General features: G+C 43.6%; 1 long non-coding RNA gene across 1 annotated transcript; it reads right to left on the bottom strand.

Annotated features, from left to right (window-relative positions):
- Positions 1-378: 378 nt before the first annotated feature.
- On the bottom strand, positions 379-4691 carry LOC308474751. Its single transcript, XR_013984924.1, has 3 exons — positions 4401-4691; positions 1954-2083; positions 379-750 (listed from the first exon to the last, which is right to left on the bottom strand). It is a non-coding gene; the product is annotated as an uncharacterized lncRNA (long non-coding RNA).
- Between the last annotated feature and the right edge of the window lie 15939 nt (positions 4692-20630).

The following is a 20630-nucleotide window of genomic DNA, read 5'->3' as shown; positions in this document are numbered from 1 at the left end:
TTAAATCTTTGTTGGAAGCTGCCCAGACTGGGCGGGGTACAAATAATAATAATAATAATAATAATAATAATAATAATAATCAAAAATAATAATGTTCACCTTGTTGTTCAGGTTAAAAATATAGGACTTACAACAGAGTACCACACAATGAACAGGGAGACATGTGAGATCTCCTCTTTAAAAAATAAAAAATAACTGAAATGCATCCACCAAAGGGAAACATTTTCCTTCCTTCCTTCCTTCCTTCCTTCCCTGATGCCTTTTTCTGCTGCATGTTTTTTATAAAAGTTTACATAAGATGCATATTTTTGTGAAACAATATTCGTTAATAGGATGCTGGGGCAGAATGGCTGAGACAACCCAGTCAGATGGGTGGTGTATAAATAGTAACAATTGTTGTTATTATACTTATTATTATTGCCATATTCATGCCCACATTCACCAACTATACGCATTATTATATATAGATGATATAAGGTTACAGTACTGCATTGCAGAATTGGGAAAAATGTGAGCTAAAAATCAGAAGCAGAGGCAATGTGGCTTTTTAATTTGCTTTTATTGTGAGGGAGAAGCACATACAACCAATGAGAATATTGCAAAGGCTTCCTCTTTCTGATCTGGATGCTTTGCTGGAGAAGGAGGAGACTCCAGCTGGGGATGCAGCAGGATCCAGTTGCTCTCAAAGTAAGGGAGCATATCCCAATTTTCAAAGGGTCCTGTGTAAGCTGGCATCAATCTTCAGGGACACTTAAAAACAAGCAAACAAAAACAAGAACAAAAAACCCCCAGTTACTTCCATATCACCTGGAATCTGATGTCAAAATTACAATCATAGAAAGGAAGGCTGAGGAACTCGGAAGAATGGTAAACGATAGAACAGGGAACTGATGAGCCAAAACAAGTTAGACTAAGAATGCAACAGCATAGGTCCCAGATCATTTTGATGCTGAACAATAGCATTACAAAAGTGAGCTGAACTGAAAGAAGAAACTGAAGGATGTGGACAACGTAAGTAGGTAAAATAAAATATGCATCATAGGTCTAAAGGATGATGTAGAAACAAGATTTAGGACATAATATACAAATGGAAGACTGGGGAAAATTATGGAAAGCGAACTTAACGTTTGCTGATTGTATATTGTTGAAAGAGAATTACAGTGGTACCTCGGCTTCAGAATGAGAACAGACATTGTGCGCTAGCGGCACTGCAGCAGCAAGAGGCCCCATTAGCTAAAGTGGTGCTTCAGTTTAAGAACAGTTTCAGGTTAAGAACAGACCTCTAGAACGAATTAAGTACTTAACCCGAGGTACCACTGTATATGAAAATGATGTACAGATGGTATATCACTGCTGTAAAAATGGCTAAAATGTATAGAACAGGCTCCAATAAGTTTCAGAAGTGTAAGAAAAGGAAGGCACATTTATTCATATGTGGTGGAACTGTAAAATAACCAAAAACTTTGGGGAAATGATTTATAACCAAATGAAAAAAAAAATGTTTAAGATAACATCTGTTAAAAAACCAGAAGCTTTCTTGCTAGGCATTACAGGTCAAGACTTGCCAAAAGAGTGGAAGATGCGATTCGTGTACGTTACAACAACGGCTAGGAGTTTACCAGCCCAGAAATGGAAAGATGACAAGATACCAACTAAAGAAGAGTGGCAAGAAAAACTGATGGAATATGCTGGCGAAGTTGACTGGGAAACTTAGAGATAAAGGCAATAGAGACTGGGAATCATTTATGTTCTGCCTACAGAAAAACTGCAAAGAAGTGGACTCGCTAGCAGGGTTCGATTTAACACTTACAATTAATAACATAGAAATTAAGATGTACAAATTGGAAAATAATAAAGTGTAAGTGGAAATATGAAAATAAGTATGGTATGAAAATGTTAAGAATATAATAATATTTAAGTTCATCTCCGGCACCTTGTTTGAGCTCTTTTTACCTCTTGCAACATATCTTTTTCATGTTGCACATTCCATCTTGAATCATTCCTTTGGGACACTTGTTAGATTTGCAAGTGCTGCCTCTCTTATAGCAATCTGGTCCAAGATTTGGGTCTTCCTTGGCAAATCCTTTGCAAAAGGAGAAACAAAAAAGATCCCTGTCCATTGCAAATTCAGAAGTGGAGGTAAGGGAAGGGAAACTTTAGAATGGGAAACTTTATGTTGGATATGCAAAAAAGATACAGGATCATATTTCTGTATGTGGTGGAATTGCGAGGTGATCTGTGAATTTTGGAACAACATTTACAGTGAATTTAAAAAAACTATTCAAATTTACATTTCTAAAAAAAACCAGAAATTTTTCTATTAGGAATACTACCAATGGAAATAATAATAATAATAATAATAATAATAATAATAATAATAATAATAGTAATAATAAAGACCATTGTTTATGTACGCAGTTACGGCAGCCAGAATAACAGTGGCAAGAAATTGGAAAAATGAAACCTTACCAACGATCACAGAGTGCCAAATTCTTAAGATAGAATACCTGCAACTAGAAAAATTGACTGGAAAACTTAGAGGAATGTCAAACCAAAAGGTATTTAGGGAATGGGAAATATATAAAGAATACTTGAAAACTTACTGCACGAACAATAAGATACTTGCAGAAATAGAGTGATACTGACAACCAAGAATTATTCAAAATGTAATAGTGGATTATATGTCTATATACAAAATAAAATAATATAAATCTGTACAAGGGATACAGATAACATAAGTGGTAAAGGTGAAGGGTAAAGGGACCCCTGACCATTAGTTCCAGTCGTGACTGACTCTGGGGTTGCGGCAGTCATCTTTCTTTATTGGCTGGCATACAGCTTCTGGGTCATGTGGCCAGCATGACTAAGCTGCTTCTGGTGAACCAGAGCAGCGCACAGAAATGCTGTTTACCTTCCTGCCGGAGCTGTACCTATTTATCTACTTGCACTTTGACATGCTTTCAAACTGCTAGCTGGGCAGGAGCTGGGACCGAGCAACGGGAGCTCACCCCGTTGTGGGGATTCAAACCGGCAAGTCCTAGGCTCTGTGGTTTAACCCACAGTGCCACCCGCGTCCCTACATAAGTAGTATAATGAGAATTATTGGAAGTTTTAATCTTTTAATTTGTGGGCATTTCCGTGCACTCTGGCACTTGTCACGGTGTTGCGTTGTGCCAGAAGCGGTTTAGTTATGCTGGCCACATGACCCGGAAAGCTGTCTGTGGACAACCGCCGGCTCCCTCGGCCTGAAAGCGAGATAAGCGCCACAACCCCATAGTCGCCTTTGACTGGACTTAACTGTCCAGGGGTCCTTTGAAGGCAGCCCTGTTTAGGGAAGCTTTTAATGTTTAATAGATTATTGTATTTTAGTGTTCTGTTGGCAGCTGCCCAGAGTGGCTGGGGAAACCCAGCCAAATGGGCAGGGTATAAATAAATTATTATTATTATTATTATTATTATTATTATTATTATTATTATTATTATTATGTCCTGCAAGTTATCTCATCCACCCTGTGAGCAACACAAGGAATCTAGAATTTGAGCATCCCCAACAGATGCTCATCCCCAATGGAGAATGGAGCCCACCTCCATTCAACTGAAATCTACACTCCTGTAGCTCAAGCCATTCAGAGCTATCCTTGCCATCTGAAGTGGATGGCGTTTACCACCTGTTTTTATTTGTTTCTTTGTTCCCAATGTTAATGTTTTAACTTTTTTTGGAAACGGATCAGAGACTTTGCACAATTAAATTAAATTTAGACAGAACTATGGGGACGCGGGTGGCGCTGTGGGTTAAACCACAGAGCCTAGGACTTGCTGATCGAAAGGTCGGCGGTTCGAATCCCAGCGGTGGGGTGAGCTCCCGTCATTCGGTCCCAGCTCCTGCCAACCTAGCAGTTCGAAAGCACCCCTAAGTGCAAGTGGATAAATAGGGACCTCTTTCTAGTGGGAAGGTAAACGGTGTTTCCGTGTGTGGCGCTGGTGCTGGCTCGCCAGATGCAGCTTCGTCACGCTGGCCACGTGACCCGGAAGTGTCTTTGGACAGCGCCGGCTCCCGGCCTCTTGAGCGAGATGAGCGCGCAACCCTAGAGTCGGTCACGACTGGCCCTGACGGGCAGGGGTACCTTTACCTTTACTAGAAAGAACTAGGAAAGAGCAAAATGTCTGCAAGCTCCTCTCTGGGAGCTGGTGTGTATGTATGGTCCCAGAAATCCAAAATCTGTGACCTGTCAATCATGACTAAATGTGTATCTTTACGCGTAAATCAGCACATGCACATTTCCTGCAAACCTGTGTCCTCTTTTGCCCTTTTTCCTGGTCAGGCTTCATTGTTATGTTAGCTTTTCCTATGCAGAACATAAGCGGAACAGCATTCGCCCTCCTTGCTCTCCATCCCTTACCTGAAGCAGTCAGCAGCAGCAAAGACAGGACAGCCCAGAACAGGTGAAGGATCTTCATGGCTCAGTGAGGATGGATGGATGCAGAAAGGCTCAATGCAGGGCTACAAGGGTGAAGGTTGTCAGGGTTGGAAGGGCTCAGCTTCCCATATTTGTAGGATCCTTGGGAAGCTGTTTCCTCCCACTTCCTTGAGAAGTCTAGCAAGTTGTCACCATGCCCTGAAGCAAGATGGGGCTGCAAACCCAACCCTAAGCACAGTGTCTTTCTTGAAATGATATGGAGAGATGCAGAGATTAGATGTTTTGGCCTGTGGTAAGACCTAGAGGGTGCAAAACCAAGAAAAAGCACCCAGCCAAGTCACTGAGTACATCCTGGTAGATCCGTGGCTGATTTATTGACTCCCAATTGTTTAACAAGGCAGCAGAAAGTCTCTGTCCACCCTGCCGCTCCTTCCATTCTATATTATATGCCTAAAACAAAGGAAGGCTTGTTGGGTCATCAGGGATGGAAGGACCATGAGCCCCATTCAGCTTGGCACTGAAAACAAATTCTTGGGCTTGGGCTATGTCCACACAGGTGGCCTGAAATGCAGCAAAATTCCCCTTCCCGTGTGCTTTAAGACCATAAGAAAAACCTGCCACTCAGGCCAATGATCTACAGTCATACCTCGGGTTACGAACGCTGTGGGTTGCGTGTTTTCGGGTTGTGGACCGCACCGAACCCAGAAGTACCGGAATGGGTTACCTCTGGGTTTCTGCACTTATGCATGTGCAGAAGCGCAAAATGATGTCATGCACATGCGCAGAAGAGCCGGATCGCGTCATGCGCATGCGCAGATGCAGCACTTCAGGCTACGAACGTTGTGGGTTGCAAACATGCCTCCCGCACAGATCACGTTCGCAACCGGAGGTATGACTGTATGTCTTTGTGGTTTTTATATTGTAATTTTACATTGTGAACAGCCCTGCATCAAAGAATCGAAGAGTTGGAAGGGATGATGAGGATCATCTAGTCCAACCCCCCGCAATGCAGGAACATGCATACAGGGATTGAACCTGCTCACTTTATCCATGCTGTCCTCCAAGACCAAGCTCTCCAGTTCACCCGTCCATGGCTGGGAGGTGTCCGGCACTGGCATGCAAACACTTGAATACTGTCATAGAATTGTAGATTTGGAAGGGACCAGGAGGAGCATCGAGTCCAACACCATCCAATCGGGGCTCAAACCCAAGACCCTGAGATTAAGAGCCTCATGCTCTACCAATTGTCTTCAAGTGTAGGTTGGGATTATTAAAAGGGGGTCCCTGGAGTGAAGACATAGAAGGCCACTGGGAAAGCAAACTCTCAGAATAATGCATTAGGCTATTTGGGAGAGTTAAAAATGGAGGCCCCTTCACTCTTGAGAGTCCCATGGACTGCAAGAAGATCAAACCTCTCCATCCTGAAGGAAATCAGCCCTGGGTGCTCACTGAAAGGACAGATCCTGAAGCTGAGGCTCCAATACTTTGGCCACCTCATGAGAAGAGAAGAATCCCTGGAAAAGACCCTGATATTGGGAAAGATGGAGGGCACAAGGAGAAGGGGAGGGCAGAGGATGAGATGGCTGGACAGTGTTCTCGAAGCTACCAGCATGAGTTTGACCAAACTGCGGGAGGTAGTGGAAGACAGGAGTGCCTGGCGTGCTCTGGTCCAGGGGGTCATGAAGAGTCGGACACGACTAAACAACAACAAAAATAGAGGATGTTTTGCAGGGGAGGAGGGAAAATGGGTGTCCTTCCTTGGGCTACGTTATACACATGACTTAAAGGTAGGTGGGGAGAGAGTGCCTATTCTCTCTGCAGAACCACAACTTGCCATTATTCATAGAATTATGGACACAGAGAGGCAACAGGACTGCTTGAGGTCCCCTGATTACATAATTGAAGAACACAAGAGAGATGTTGCTGTCCCAGCAGCATACCTCCATTTCCTCGTATCCAAAAATGTAAGAAGGGCCTTTAACTCTTGCCAGAAGTTCGGCTCGGCCCTCGCCGGTTCTGGAAGGATCTTTTGGAAAATTCCAGAACTCTCAGAGACTTTGCGCCTGCCCGTTAGGGGAAATAGGAAGCCCTGAACACTTATTTTTTAGATGTCCCTTTTACAATGAGGCACGTAGAGATACCATTGACCCCCATCTGGTGAGGCTTGCTGACCTTCCGGACAAGCCTAAACTCATTTTTCTCCTCTTAGGCAAAAATTACAAGATGACTCGGATGGTCGCCAGATTCAGTACACAGATTTGTAGGCGTAGAACACACACACACACACACACACACACACACACCCCGGGAGCAAATCGATCTCTAGGAAAACTGCCGTAGTCGGCCTCCTGGGTGTCCCAGGGGCAATCTGCATGTTAGTTTAACCTTAGGTCTTTTTGTGTTCATGCAACTATTTTAATTTTAATCTATGAGCTGTTATTGTATATTGTTTTAAATGTCTATTTCACTCTTGTGAAAGCAGTCTCAGTTGTGCTTCTGAACTGGTCTTTGACCGTAATAATATATTATTATTACAGTCATACCTCATGTTACGTTTGCTTCAGGTTGCGCATTTTCATGTTGCGTCCCCTGGCGACCTGGAAGTACAGGAAAGGGTTACTTCTTGGTTTGGCTGCTCGCACATGCGCAGACATGAAAAATGACGTCGCAGGCATGCACAGAAGCTGCGAATCACAACCCGCGACCCTCCGGAATGGATCCCATTCGCAACCAGAAGTACCACTGTATTATTATTGTCTTCAGTTGGGCACTCATGTTTTGACTTGTTGTACATTGGCCTGCTACACCTGTGCCCCTGCACTCACAATGCATAGTTCTGTGGCACCTCCATATTGATTTTTATAGGTTTTGTGATCTACATGCCAGGTTCCAAAGCAGAGCCTCCCCAGCTCCCACCTTCAATCAGTTTTAAAGCTTTTTTGTTATAAGCACCAGCAGTCTATTTCCATTCTGTTTGAAGGGACCAAAGGTGGACACACAACCCCAGAAAGAGCACAACATGCCTGTCGCCTACCAGAGGTACCACCTCTCCCCTAACACCCCATCCATCCAATGTATTTACAAGTCTGTCAATCAAGATGCCTGACAACACCTGATAAATGCCCACCCTGGGACATTCTTTGAAATGGTGAATACCTTGACTCCAGGATGCCTTATCAAGGGCATGTTTCATTCATACATAGATATCTGCTCTTTTAACAAGTCTGCTCAGATAGTTCATCCATACTTGCTAAACCAGTTTCACAGAAAGGAGGCCAGGAAGAATTTCCTGCTGTGTGAATGGAGGGGCTTCTGGGCTCCATTAACAGCTAAACATGGTTTTGATCTTGCTGGCCATACTATTTCAGACATGTGGTTTCAGACATGGGCATTTCCCTTGTGCACTTATGGAAGTGCATGCATTTAAGACGCCTTAGATTTCTTAAACCATAATCCCAGCTCTAACCACAGTGTAACCAGCTGAACTATTGGCATTATTTAGAACTTCGAACCCAGATAATGGAAAATTGGCAACCAGTGCATCTCTGAACAGTGTAACATGTTGTCCCTAGTAGCTGATCCTGTTTGCAGTCTGACTGCTGCTTTCTGCACTAGTATCAAATACCAGTTTTATCAACTCTGCCTGAGTCTCCAGGTTTCTAAGTTTAGCCTCATGCAAAAACCAAAAGATAACCCGTGGTGGTTATAGTATAGTTAGCAGATTTTTTTCAATGAATCCGGGGACACTTTCTTTCTTTTTCTTTTTTCTTTTGAAGCTGAGTAGCAACAGGGAGTCAGTAGTGGTGATGGTGAGGCAAAAGACCCTGGGCCAAAGCACACATGCATATTTTATAAAAGTGCAAAGCCCTTCTTTCGCACCCTGTGAAACATAAATGCTCTGAGTTTTTAAAAAGCTGGGCAATGGCTGCCCGCCCGCGGCTCCTGAGTCTCCCCCAATCTCCTTCCCCCTTTCGCCTTTGTTTTGACTGATCAGGGGAGGCTTGGGATTCGCAGAAGGGCAGCCATTCCCCAGTTTTTTAAAAATTCGGAGCATTTATGTTTCACAGGGTGTGAAAGAACGGCTTTGCTCCTTGCCTGGCAGAGAAACCGTGTGCCTTGCACCCCTCCTGGGTAACGGCCACCTGCCCGCAACTCCTGAGCCTCCCCCGATCTGTCAAAACAAAGGGGGAAGGGCGCAGGAGATCTGTACCGCCGGATGTCCCTGGTGTCCCCTTGTCAGTGGCAGTGGTGGCGGCAGCAAGCAGCTCCTGAAGCCACCCAGAGCCAACTGCGCTACCAGGCTGGCTCCGGGCTGCTGAGGCTGCTGCTGCCACATTTCCCGGGGACAGATTTGCAATTCTAGTTCATTAAGCTCATTGTGGCTCAACGGACTGTTTTGGGGGGACCCTTTCGCCTTCTAGCATTCTTTTCTAAAGATCTGCTTTGCTTCTGCACAACCATGCTGGTCTCATGAGTAAAGGTAAAGGTAAAGGGACCCCTGACCATTAGGTCCAGTCGTGGCCATCTCTGGGGTTGCGGCGCTCATCTCGCTTTATTGGCCGAGGGAGCCGGAGTACAGCTTCCAGGTCATGTGGCCACCATGACTAAACCTCTTCTGGTGAACCAGAGCAGTGCACGGAAACACCATTTACCTTCCTGCCAGAGCGGTACCTATTTATCTACTTGCAGTTTGACCTGCTTTCGAACTGCTAGGTTGGCAGGATGAGGGACCAAGCAACGGGAGCTCACCCCGTCGCGGGGATTCGAACCGCCGACCTTCTGATCGGCAAGTCCTAGGCTCTGTGGTTTAACCCACAGTGCCACCCACGGCTCATGAGTGCAAGGTGCTATTTTTGCTGCATAAGCAAGGACTCATACCTGAAAACTGGAAAGAGAGGGAACGGGGTTTTTTAATTAGCTTTTATTGCAAGGGGCAAGCTGGTATAATCATGGAACATTTTGTGGTGGCTTATTCTTTTGATCCAGATGTTTTGGTGAAGAAGCAGAAGGCATCTCTAGCTGGGGATGAAGCAGCAATCCAGTGGCTTTTAAAAGATCCTGGGTAAGCAGGACTCCTCGATCAGTCTAACCTGTTTGAAAACAAAGCAAAATATACAGCAGTTATTTCCATTTCACCTAGAATTAGATGTCAAAATGAAGAACATAGGAAGGTGGAGCATTGCAGGGAATGAATGAGCTAAGGCAATCAACAATAAGTATTGAAAGGAAATGTAAACTCCTGTGGACAAGAATAAAGATTTTGCCATGGTTTTTGTATATATTTCCATTGTTCTAGTGCATGTCCCAGCTCGCCTGAGAACTGAACAGCAAAAATAAATGACAAATGAAGGAAAATGGAAGATATAGACAATATACACTGGTAAAAGAAAATTACAGATCTGAAAGAAAAGTGAGTCATGCCTAGGAATCTACTGTCATATTCTAATGAACAAATGAAGACAGATTCCAGTTACAGAATCAACTCTGAGACTGTACAAACTCTTTAGAGATATTAACCTGAGTTTTCAGAATGAAGGATCAAATGAGTTAGTTATCTGTAGAATATGGGGAAATCCTAGTACTAAATTTGAGTTGGACCTTTCCTCGTTTACTCTGTGGGAAAGCAAAGAATGGCACCATGATTTAATTGATATGTTAATGAGCTGAGGAATGCAACGCATATGGCAATTCCATTAGTCCTACATGTTAAGTACCCTATATCTGTTGTTGTTGTTGTTGTTGTTGTTTAGTCGTTTAGTCGTGTCCGACTCTTCGTGACCCCATGGACCAGAGCACGCCAGGCACTTCTGTCCTCCACTGCCTCCCTCAGTTTGGCCAAATTCATGCTGGTAGCTTCAAGAACACCATCCAACCATCTCATTCTCTGTCGTCCCCTTCTCCTTGTGCCCTCCATCTTTCCCAACATCAGGGTCTTTTCCAGGGAGTCTTCTCTTCTCATGAGGTGGCCAAAGTATTGGAGCCTCAGCTTCACGATCTGTCCTTCCAGTGAGCACTCAGGGCTGATTTCCTTAAGAATGGATACGTTTGATCTTCTTGCAGTCCATGGGACTCTCAAGAGTCTCCTCCAGCACCATAATTCAAAAGCATCAATTCTTCGGCGATCAGCCTTCTTTATGGTCCAGCTCTCACTTCCATACATCACTACTGGGAAAACCATGGCTTTTACTATACGGACCTTTGTTGGCAAGGTGATGTCTCTGCTTTTTAAGATGTTGTCTAGGTTTGCCATCGCCTTTCTCCCAAGGAGCAGGCGTCTTTTAATTTCGTGACTGCTGTCACCATCTGCAGTGATCATGGAACCCAAGAAAGTAAAATATCTGAGCAAGGGCTAAAACACTAGAAGATAAGAAGAGGTTGTAATATTTGCAAAAGGAGATGGGGAAAAACCCAGGTGTGTTTCCGTGGCTATAAGTCCCATTGTGGTTCACAGAAATGAGTCTTTAGTCAAGTGATTGTGGAGAGAAGATTGAAAACCCTGAAATCAGAGGCTCCTTGACATGCTCAGCCTGGAGGGTTTGGGCCGTGGATGCTATTTGTGAGATTACGCTTACCTCCGGCAGGTTGTTCAATCTCTTGTTTGGGGAACCAAGATTACTTCTATTTACAACACCTTAGGCTACTCCATCTCCCGCACATTCCAATCCGAGTCTTGGGGTAACATGTCACTAGTAGGCAACGACCCCCTTTAGCTTTGCATTCTTCCTCAGTCTGTGGTGACTCCTGGGATTCCTGTTCTGTTTCCTGGGGTTCCTCACTCTGTGCTGTCTCCTTACAAAATCCTGCACAAAGAGAGAGAGAAAATATCACTGTACACTACAGGGACCAAAATATCACTGTGCACTGCAGAGAGCAAAATAATGTTACAGGTTTGCAGGGGGCAAAGAAAATTCAGAAGAGGAAGGAAAAGGGGGTACAAGTTCTTGGCACCTCAGGGTACAGTGGCATTCCAGCTCCGAACTCCAACCTTTTGCCACACATGTAGTCAGGACAAGAGTCAGACGCCGGTCAGCAAAAAGAAGCAGTTTTCAGTGAAGTTTACTTTTTATTGAAAGAATCGGCCTACAACTCAGTCACACATCCCAGTAGGTCTTGTCGCTACTGAGCAGTTACTAGGACTGAAGGGCCCTGCCTTCCACTCCTTCTAAGGCTCCTCCTCTTTCAAACATTTCCCAAGCACTCTCTAAAGTCATCTGCCCACCTCTGACCTCTGTTCTGCTTTTCTCATTGTCCGGCACGTTCTTGGGGACCAGTGGGGAGGGGAGCTTGTCACAACTGGAGAGAAAGACTCCCGGCATTCTTCAGCAGCCTCTAGATCAGTCTGCTTCAGCCTTGGAGTCTGAACTGCTCCCTGCCACAGGTTCCTCCTGCTCACTAAACCCTGTTGCCCCTTTGGCACACTGCACCTCCTCCCAATCTTCTCCCTCTGACCTCTCCTCAGTGTCCCACCACCAATCCCCATTATCTGCGCTTTCTTCCTCTGGGATTTGCATTTGGGGGTTCCCAGCTGTCACCTCAACACCACTCCTCCTCGTCCAGCCAGTCCCTGACACATGTTCTCCAACCCTGTTTGGAATCCATAGAAATGGGACCTTCAAGAATATTGCAACACGTTATATGTAGGCTGCCTCAGAAGACAGTTTGGAAACTTTAGCTGATGTAGAATTTGGTGGCCTGGTTGCTCAACTGGCCAAGAGGGCCCAAGCATATTACACCATTCCTGGCCCAACTGCACTGGCTACCGATTAATTTCCAGCCCCAATTCAATGTTCTGGTTTTGACTTATGAAGGCTTAAATGGCTCAGGGTTGTAATACATCCAGGTCTGCCTCTCTCTCAGCGGTTCTCAATCTGTGGGTCCCCAGATGTTGTTGGGATACAACTCCCATCATCCCTGAGCTCTGGCCTTGCTAGCTAGGGATGATGTGAGTCATAGTTCAACAACATCTGGAGACCCACAGGTTGATAAAGGCTGTTCCAGAGGAACCGGTCCAGACCCTGTGATCACCATCTGAGGCCCTTCTTCATTTGCACCCTCCACGAGAGGTCTGGAGGGTGGTAACACGAGATTGGGCTTTTATCTGTTGGTACCTGTTTGCGGAATGCTCTCCCCAAGGAGGCACACCTGGAGCCATCATTACATATATATGTGCACCAAGCCAAAGCTTTCCTTTATAACCAGGCTTTTGACCTTGTACTAACAAATTTGATAATACAATAAAATAAGGAAGTGTTTATAGTTTTGAGTAGTGCTCTCCTCTCCATTCCATTCTCCCTCCCCAGTTTTACACCCACACACCCACACACACCCCTTTACAGACCTCTTTAGGATATGGGATTATTTGAAGGGGGCTGTCCCTAACATTTACTGAGGTTTCCCCTGCCCTAAAGCTTCTTGGAACTACTGCAAATCTTAAGGTGCTCCTCAACCCTTGTTGATATGTCCCTCTTCTGCTTGAGTGCTGTTGCTTTAAACAATGCAGGATATCCAGCACTTGAGCTCTCCACTAAGGATCTGCAAATGTTCAGCTGAAATCCACACTCCCATAACTAAAGCCAGTTAGATCTAATTTCTCCCTACAGGGCAGCAGAAAGCAAACATTTCCACCCTTTCATGGAGCGGACAAGCATCAACCCAGTATCTCCAGGCTGTGGCTCTTTCCTTGAGAGCCACTGTCTGTTAGTGTAGACAGTTTTAAGCTAGATGGACCAGTGGTCTGATTTGGTAGAAAGCAGAAGGGTTAAAAGGACTGAGCTATTCTCAAAACCTTTGAATAGTGCGGTTTCCCAGCCCCAATATGCAGGACCTGAAGACAACTGCCTTCTTCTGTATCACTTACCAGACGTAGCCAGCAGCAGCAAAGACAGAATAGCCAAACATAGCTGGAGGATCTTCATGGCTCTGTTAGGATAGACGGTGCAGTGAGACTTGGTGCAGGGCCACAGGCCAGAAGGTTGTCAGGGGAGAGCCGAGTGATCCATATTTGTAGGATCTTTGGGAAGCTGTTTCCTCCCACTTCCTTGCAAAGTCCAGGAAGTCGTCACCATGCCCTGAAGAAAAGTAGGGCAGCTAGTTCAGCAATCAGCACACTGTCATCCCCTGAATGACATGTAGAGATGGAAAGATTAGAGGTTTTGGCCCATTGTGAGACGTGGAGGACGCTAAGACCGGAACAAGCACCCAGATGAGTCATTGAGCACCAGTGTACTGGAAGAGGCAAAGGTCACCAGTGTGATCGCCAAAAATGGGAAACACTGGGCTGTGAGCACTCCAATTGGAGAACAGTCTTTATCAAAGGTATTATGGTCTTTTAAGACGCACAAACTCAGGACAAAGGGAAGAAATGTGCTACGAGGAAGGCACGCTTGGCAAACCCTCACCATGATCAACTCCCTCCTGGAAACCAGTGTCCCCACTGTGGAAGGACATGTATATCCAGAATTGGCCTCCACCATCACTGACGGTCTCACTGTTAATACTGTGTTTATGGAATATTTAGGATTTATTGCTGTTTTAATGGCATTCTTTGCTTTTAAAACTGTGTGCTGCTTACAGATTTTTAAAATGTTAACTGGTTTATAAATGCTTTCAAATCAATTCAGGTTTGCTTTTATCAAAGTGACTCTAGTGTTGCAAATTGTTTACTGCCTTGCTTGGTTGCTGTTTTTTTTAAAGGAAACCACTGTCTAGAAAGATTTTTAGGAATCTCAACGGCCTTGGCCCAGTATACCTGAAGGAGCTTCTCCACCCGCTTCATTCAGCTATTCACCTTGTTTAGAACCTCAAGCCCGGATTATAGAAAATTGGCAACCAGTGCATCTCTGAGCAGCGTAACATGTTGTCCCCAGTAGCTGCTTCTGTGTGGCGTCTGGCTGCTGATTTCTACTAGTTTTATCAACACTGTTTACAAGGTTTAGCCTCACGAAAAAACCAAAAAAATACCCAGTGGTGGTTATAGGGTATATGCTGGAGGGGTTGCCACACCTCCCTTCCCATTTTGTCATATTTCACTATCCTCATTGTGGCTCAACAGACTGTTTTGGGAGAATCCTTTCTCCTATTAGGGTTCTTTTCTATAGATCTGCTTTGCTTCTGCACAATCGTGCTGGTTGAAACTTCTGTCTCATGAGGACAAGGTGCTATTTTGGCTGCATAAGCAAGGACAGATAACTGGAAACTGGAAAGAGAGGGAACGTGGTTTTTTAATTTGCTTTTATTGCAAGGGACAAGCTGGTATAATCATGGAACATTTTGCGGTGGCTTATTCTTTCGATCCAGATGCTTTGGTGAAGAGGCAGAAGGCGTTTCTAGCTGGGGATGAAGCAGCATTCTACGTGGCTCTTAAAGGATCCTGGGTAAGCAGACCTCCTCCATCAGTCTAACCTGTTTGAAAACAAAGCAAAATATACAGCAGTTATTTCCATTTCACCTGGAATCAGATGTCAAAATGATGAAGATAGGAAGGCGGAGCATTGCAGGCAATGAATGAGCTAAGGCAATCAACAATAAGTATTGAAAGGAAATATAAACTCCTTTGGACAAGAACAAATACGTTTCTGAGCACAATTCAAAGTGTCGGTGCTGACCTTTAAGGCCCTAAACGGCCTTGGCCCAGTATACCTGAAGGAGCATCTCCACCCTCATCATTCAGCCTGGACACTGAGGTCCAGCACCGAGGGCCTTCTGGAGGTTCCCTCCCTGCAAGAAGTGAGGTTACAGGGAACCAGGCAGAGGGCCTTCTCGGTAGCGGCGCTCACCCTGTGAAATGCCTTCCCATCAGATATCAAGGAAATAAACAACTATCTGACTTTTAGAAGAGATCTGAAGTCAACCCTATTTAAAGAAGTTTTTTATGTTTGATGCTTCATCGTGTTTTTAATAATCAGTTGGGAGCCACCCCCAGTGGCTAGGGAAAACCAGCCAGATGGCCGGGGTATAAATAACAAATTGTTGTTGTTTGCTGTTTTCTTGGCATGGTTTTCTGTATATATTTGTATTGTTCTAGAGCAGGTCCCCAGCTCATCTGAGAATTGAACAACAACAAAAAATGACAAATGAAGGGCAATAGAAGGTATAGACAATATAAACAGGTAAAAGAAAAAGAAGAAGAAAAGTGAGGTATTCCTAGGACTCTACTGTCAGATTCTGATGAACAAATGAGGACAGATTCCAGTTACAGAATAAACTCTGAGAATGTTAAAACTCTTTAGAGATATTGACATGAGTTTTCAGAATGAAGGAGGAAAAGGGTTAGTTATGTGAGGAGAGGACTTCCAGAACAGCACGCTCAGTGTTGGGTCGGAGTTTGAGCTCTGAGCTGCTCGAGACAGACTTGGCACCTGGAGAGGCGAAGCAGGAGCAACAGGAGGTGTAAGTTGCCCCTACTCGGGTGGATTTCCTGGGAGCAGAGGCTCAGCAGTGCAAAAAAGGGGTTTCCCCACACTAGAACTGGACTTTAAGACACTTTAAAAAAGAAATTTAGGGGAGAACCTCTGCGCAAAGGAGCGACACCGCCCTCCGGTGCCTTCGCCTCCAGACCCCATGAGCTAGCGCTGGACTCTCCAGTAAGATATTGACACAAATTCAAGGAGCATCCCCCCCCCCCCCAATTTATACAGTGAGAAAGGGGTTATCTAAGCCCCAACAATACATCAGAAACAAAAAAAGGGGGGGACTAACAAACAGATAAAATTAAGAAGTTGCAAGTAGAATGCTAAAAGGGGGGTCATCCCTCACAACAGAAATTAACGCTGCAGAACCGGCAGTGCGGTAGAGATCTTGAGGGGCTTCTCTGCACTCCCAAAATAACACAGTCAACCCAAGAAGTGTCACTGGAGTTTGGAGCGGGGGAAGAGTTTAGATCAGCTAAACAGATGACAGAAATTAAGGAGAGCTCTTGACCAGAGACTTGCAGAGATCTGGAGACGCGAGGAGAAGGCTGGAGGAGTGAGTCAGCAGATTGAGTGAGGTGGGTGGTGGCCATTACTGAAAGACTACACTGGAAAAGACTTTAAAGAGCCGCTTTAACACCAGAGAAAGATAGAGTGAGGAACGGCTGGAAGAGTGATATAGCGGCCACTAGTGGAAGTAAAAGACATAACAGCTAAAGAGACATAATAGTCAAGAACCGTAGGAAGAGCTACACAGCGGCCACTAGTGGAAGAAGAAGACATAACAGCCAAGAGACATAGTACTCAAGAATAGTAGGAAGAGCGACACAGTGGCCACTTGTGGAAGGAAAAGATACAACAGCCAAGAGGAAAAGTAATAGCCATACCCGCAATGCCAATACTTCCTTAAATGAACTGTAAAGCATAAACATCAAAGGGGAAATTTAAAATTCCAAATATTTCCAGCATAAAGGTAAAATTAATTACCCATGAAAATTAGATCCAATTAAACTTCCCACAGGGGAACTCCCAATAGCTTTAATCTTTGGAGACTATATAGAATCTGAGGCGGAGAAGCGGAATCGAAAGACAAGTGAACTCAATCTCAAAACAACCAGCCATCCAAAAATACCCAAATACCCAAATGGGTTCAAAGAAAACGCAATCAACAATTGGCCAAACTTTAATTGCCAGCCAAGCAAGGAGAACTTCGATGGCGGAAGGTGAAGCAAGTATGGATGTAAAGGATTTGATTATTGCCATGCAGAAAGACTTAGGGGACAGAATAAACTCAGTAGGCGGAAATATAAAATCACTGGAAGAGAAAGTAGTAACTATGGGCAATAAAATTGAAAAAAATTCAGCTCTTATAATGGACCTTACACATCAAATGAACCAATTGACAACGAAGAATAAATAAATTGATAAGACAGTGCAAGAAGTAAAGGCAAAGACATTGAAGCAAGAGGAAATAACCAAAAAGATGGGGGCTGAGCAAAAAGAACTGAAAAAACCCCAAGACAAAAACAAGGGGGAAATAGAACCTAAGGAAGATGCAGCAGGCGATTTGGGACGAATTGGCTGTCCTTGAGTTGAGACAAAAGGAAATGATTCTCCGCCTGAGAGGAATACCAGAGAGCCAGGATGAGGACATTTCGACAAAATTGTTAAAAGCCCTGGCAGACTGGTTGGGGGTTCAGGAGGAGGACTTTTCACTTGATATTGATAAAATCTTCAGGATAAAACTGCATATAAGAGGAATTAACCTAGGAACTCAATACTACAAAATTAAAGCCTTTGCCGATGATGTAATCGTAACCACTGAAAATCCAGTGGAAAGTATCCAAAAAACGCTTGCACAACTGGAAGAATTTGGGAAGGTCTCTCGGTTCAAACTGAATAAAGGAAAATTCAAATTATTAACGAAAAATTTACGTAAGTTGGAACAAGAGGAACTGGAAAATACAACAGGTTTAAAGGTAGCCAATAAGGTAAATTATTTGGGGGTTTGGATCACCAATAAGAATATAAACTTATATAAGGACAATTATGAGAAGAAGTGGAAGGAAATAAAAAAAGAATTAGAGACTTGGGGGAAATTGAATTTGTCCCTGTGGGGGAGAATATCCACAGTTAAAATGATGGTATTGCCAAAGATGATTTTTATGTTCCAAATAATACCTATAATTAGAGGCGTAAAGTGTTTTAAGGATTGGCAGAAAGACCTTGCCAAGTTTATTTGGCAAGGGAAAAAACCACACATAAAATTTAAGCTACTAACAGAGTTGAAGGGAAAAGGAGGCTTCACGGTCCCTGACCTTAAACTGTACTTTGAGGCAGCGTGCTGGACATGGATTAAGGACTGGATATTAATTAAAAACACGGAAGTCCTAGATCTGGAGGGATGGGATATTGTGTACGGGTGGCATGGCTATATAGGCTATGACAAGGTTAAATCCCACAAAGGATTTTAAAATCATATTGTGAGAAGGGCATTATATGAAGTATGGGAGAGGAGTAAAAAATCAGTAGTAACCAAAACACCATGGTGGCTGTCACCAATGGAATCTATGTCGGTTCACAGGATGAATATGAACAGCGATTGGCTAACATATAAGGATTTAGTAGAGGAAACAAGTAGTGATCCGAAAATAAAGGACCTAAGCGAATTGAAACAGAAGGGAATAACCTGGTTGGAGTATTATCAATTAAAAGCCGCCCTTGAAAAGGATAAAAGAACCAAAGGATTTGACAGAAAAATATCCTATCTGGAGAAGGATATTTTATATAATAATCAAAAGACACTTTCTAAAATGTACAGACTACTTTTGAATTGGGAAAGAAAGGAGGAAGATATCAAAGAAATTACAGTAAAATGGGAGAGGGACCTGGGACATACGATCAAACCCAATATTTGGAATGAATTATGGACTAAAAATATAAAATTCACTGCTTGTTTCCTTATAAGGGAAAATCTTATGAAAATGTACTATAGGTGGTACCTGACCCCTGTAAAACTTGCAAAAATAAATAAATCAAATAATAACAAGTGCTGGCGATGTAAGGAACAGATAGAAACATACTACCATATGTGGTGGTCCTGTCTAGAGATACAAAGAATTTGGAACATGATTTATAAAGAGATAAAGAGATTGATTAAAAACTACATTTAGCAAGAAACCGGAAGAATTTTTACTAGGAATGGTTTCAGATAATATTCCCAAAAACAAAACTAGGCTATTTATGTATGCAACGTCAGCAGCAAGGGTTATAGTGGTAAAACACTGGAAAGATAAAAATACACCCACTAAAGAGGAATGGGTAGTCAAATTGTGTGAGTACTTGGAGCTCGCAATGCTGACAGATGCAATAAGAGATAAACCTAAAAAATTGGTGAAAGAAGAATGGGAATGTTTAAATAATTATTTAGGGGACAAGGGCTCAGCAAGAAAGATCTGGCTATGTTTAGAATGATATCGCATAGAGAAATGTTCCCTGATACCAAGATGAGGGATTCCTTTGGAATGCAGATAGAGTTAATTGATAAGAATAATGATCTGTTGTGAGCTTGATGGAAGTGTACAATAGATGAGCTTTCCTGCTTTGGCTCATCTTCCTTTTTCTGTTTCTTTTTTTTTCTTTTTCTTTTTTCTTTTCTTTTATCTTTCCCATAGTTGCTTATGTTCTGTGTCATGTACTTCGATATTTTTTGTAGTTTTTTTAGTCCCCCCCCCCCATTACTATTAAGGAATTTTCCTTTGTAATTTTGGTTGTCTATATTTATATGTACCTGTTTACATGTACCTGTTTAAAGCAAAAAAAAGAGTAAAAAAAAAGAGTTAGTTATGTGAGGAATATGGGGAAATCCTGGTACTAAATTTGAGTCGGACCTTTCCTCTTTTACTCTATGCAAAAGCAAAGAATGGCACCATGATTTAAATGATATGTTAATGAGTTGTGGAATGTAAGGCATATGGCAATTCCATTAGTCCTACATGTTACGTATATCTGAGCAAGGGCTGCAACCCTAGAAGATAAGAAGAGGCTGCAGTATTTGCAAAAGGATATGGGGCAAAACCCAGGTGTGTTTCCTTGGCTGTAAGTCCCATTGTGGTTCACGGAAATGAGTCATTAGTCAAGTGATTGTGGAGAGAAGATTGAAAACCCTGAAATCAGAAGCTCCCTGACATGCTCAGCCTGGAGGGTTCGGGCCCTGGATGCTGTTTGTGAGATTATGCTTACCTCTGGCAGGTTGTTCAATCTCTTGTTTGGGGAACCAAGATTACTTTTTTTTACAACACTTGGACAGCATCCCGCAGCTTCCAATCTTAGTCATGTGGAAACACATCAGAGGTATGCAACGACCCCCTGCAGCTTTGCATTCTTCCTTAGTCTGTGGTGACTCCTGGGGTTCTTGACTCTGTTCTGTCTTCTGGGGTTCCTCACTCTGTGCTGTCTCCTTAGAAAATCCTGCACAAAGAGAGAGAGAAAATATCACTGTACACTACAGGGACCAAAATAAAGTTACAGGTTTTCAGCGGGCAAAGAAAATTCAGAAGAGGAAGAAAAAGGGGGTACAAGTTCATTGGCAACTCAGGGTACAGTGACACTCCAACTCCCACCTCCAGCCATTGGCCACACATATTGTCTGGGCTGGAATCAGATGCCGGTCATCACAAAGAAACAGTTGTCAGTGAAGTTTACTTTTTATTCAAGGAATCGGAATACAGTTCAGTCACACGTCCCAGTAGGTCTTGAGCCTACTGAGCAGTTACCAGGACTGAAGGTCCCTGCCTTCCACTCC

Source organism: Podarcis pityusensis, assembly GCF_964106645.2.
Source record: "Podarcis pityusensis genome assembly, chromosome: 3".
NCBI classification, from domain to species: Eukaryota; Metazoa; Chordata; class Lepidosauria; order Squamata; family Lacertidae; genus Podarcis; species Podarcis pityusensis.
The sequence above is the reverse complement of the archived record's forward strand: the minus strand, read 5'-3'. Positions and strand labels throughout refer to the sequence as shown.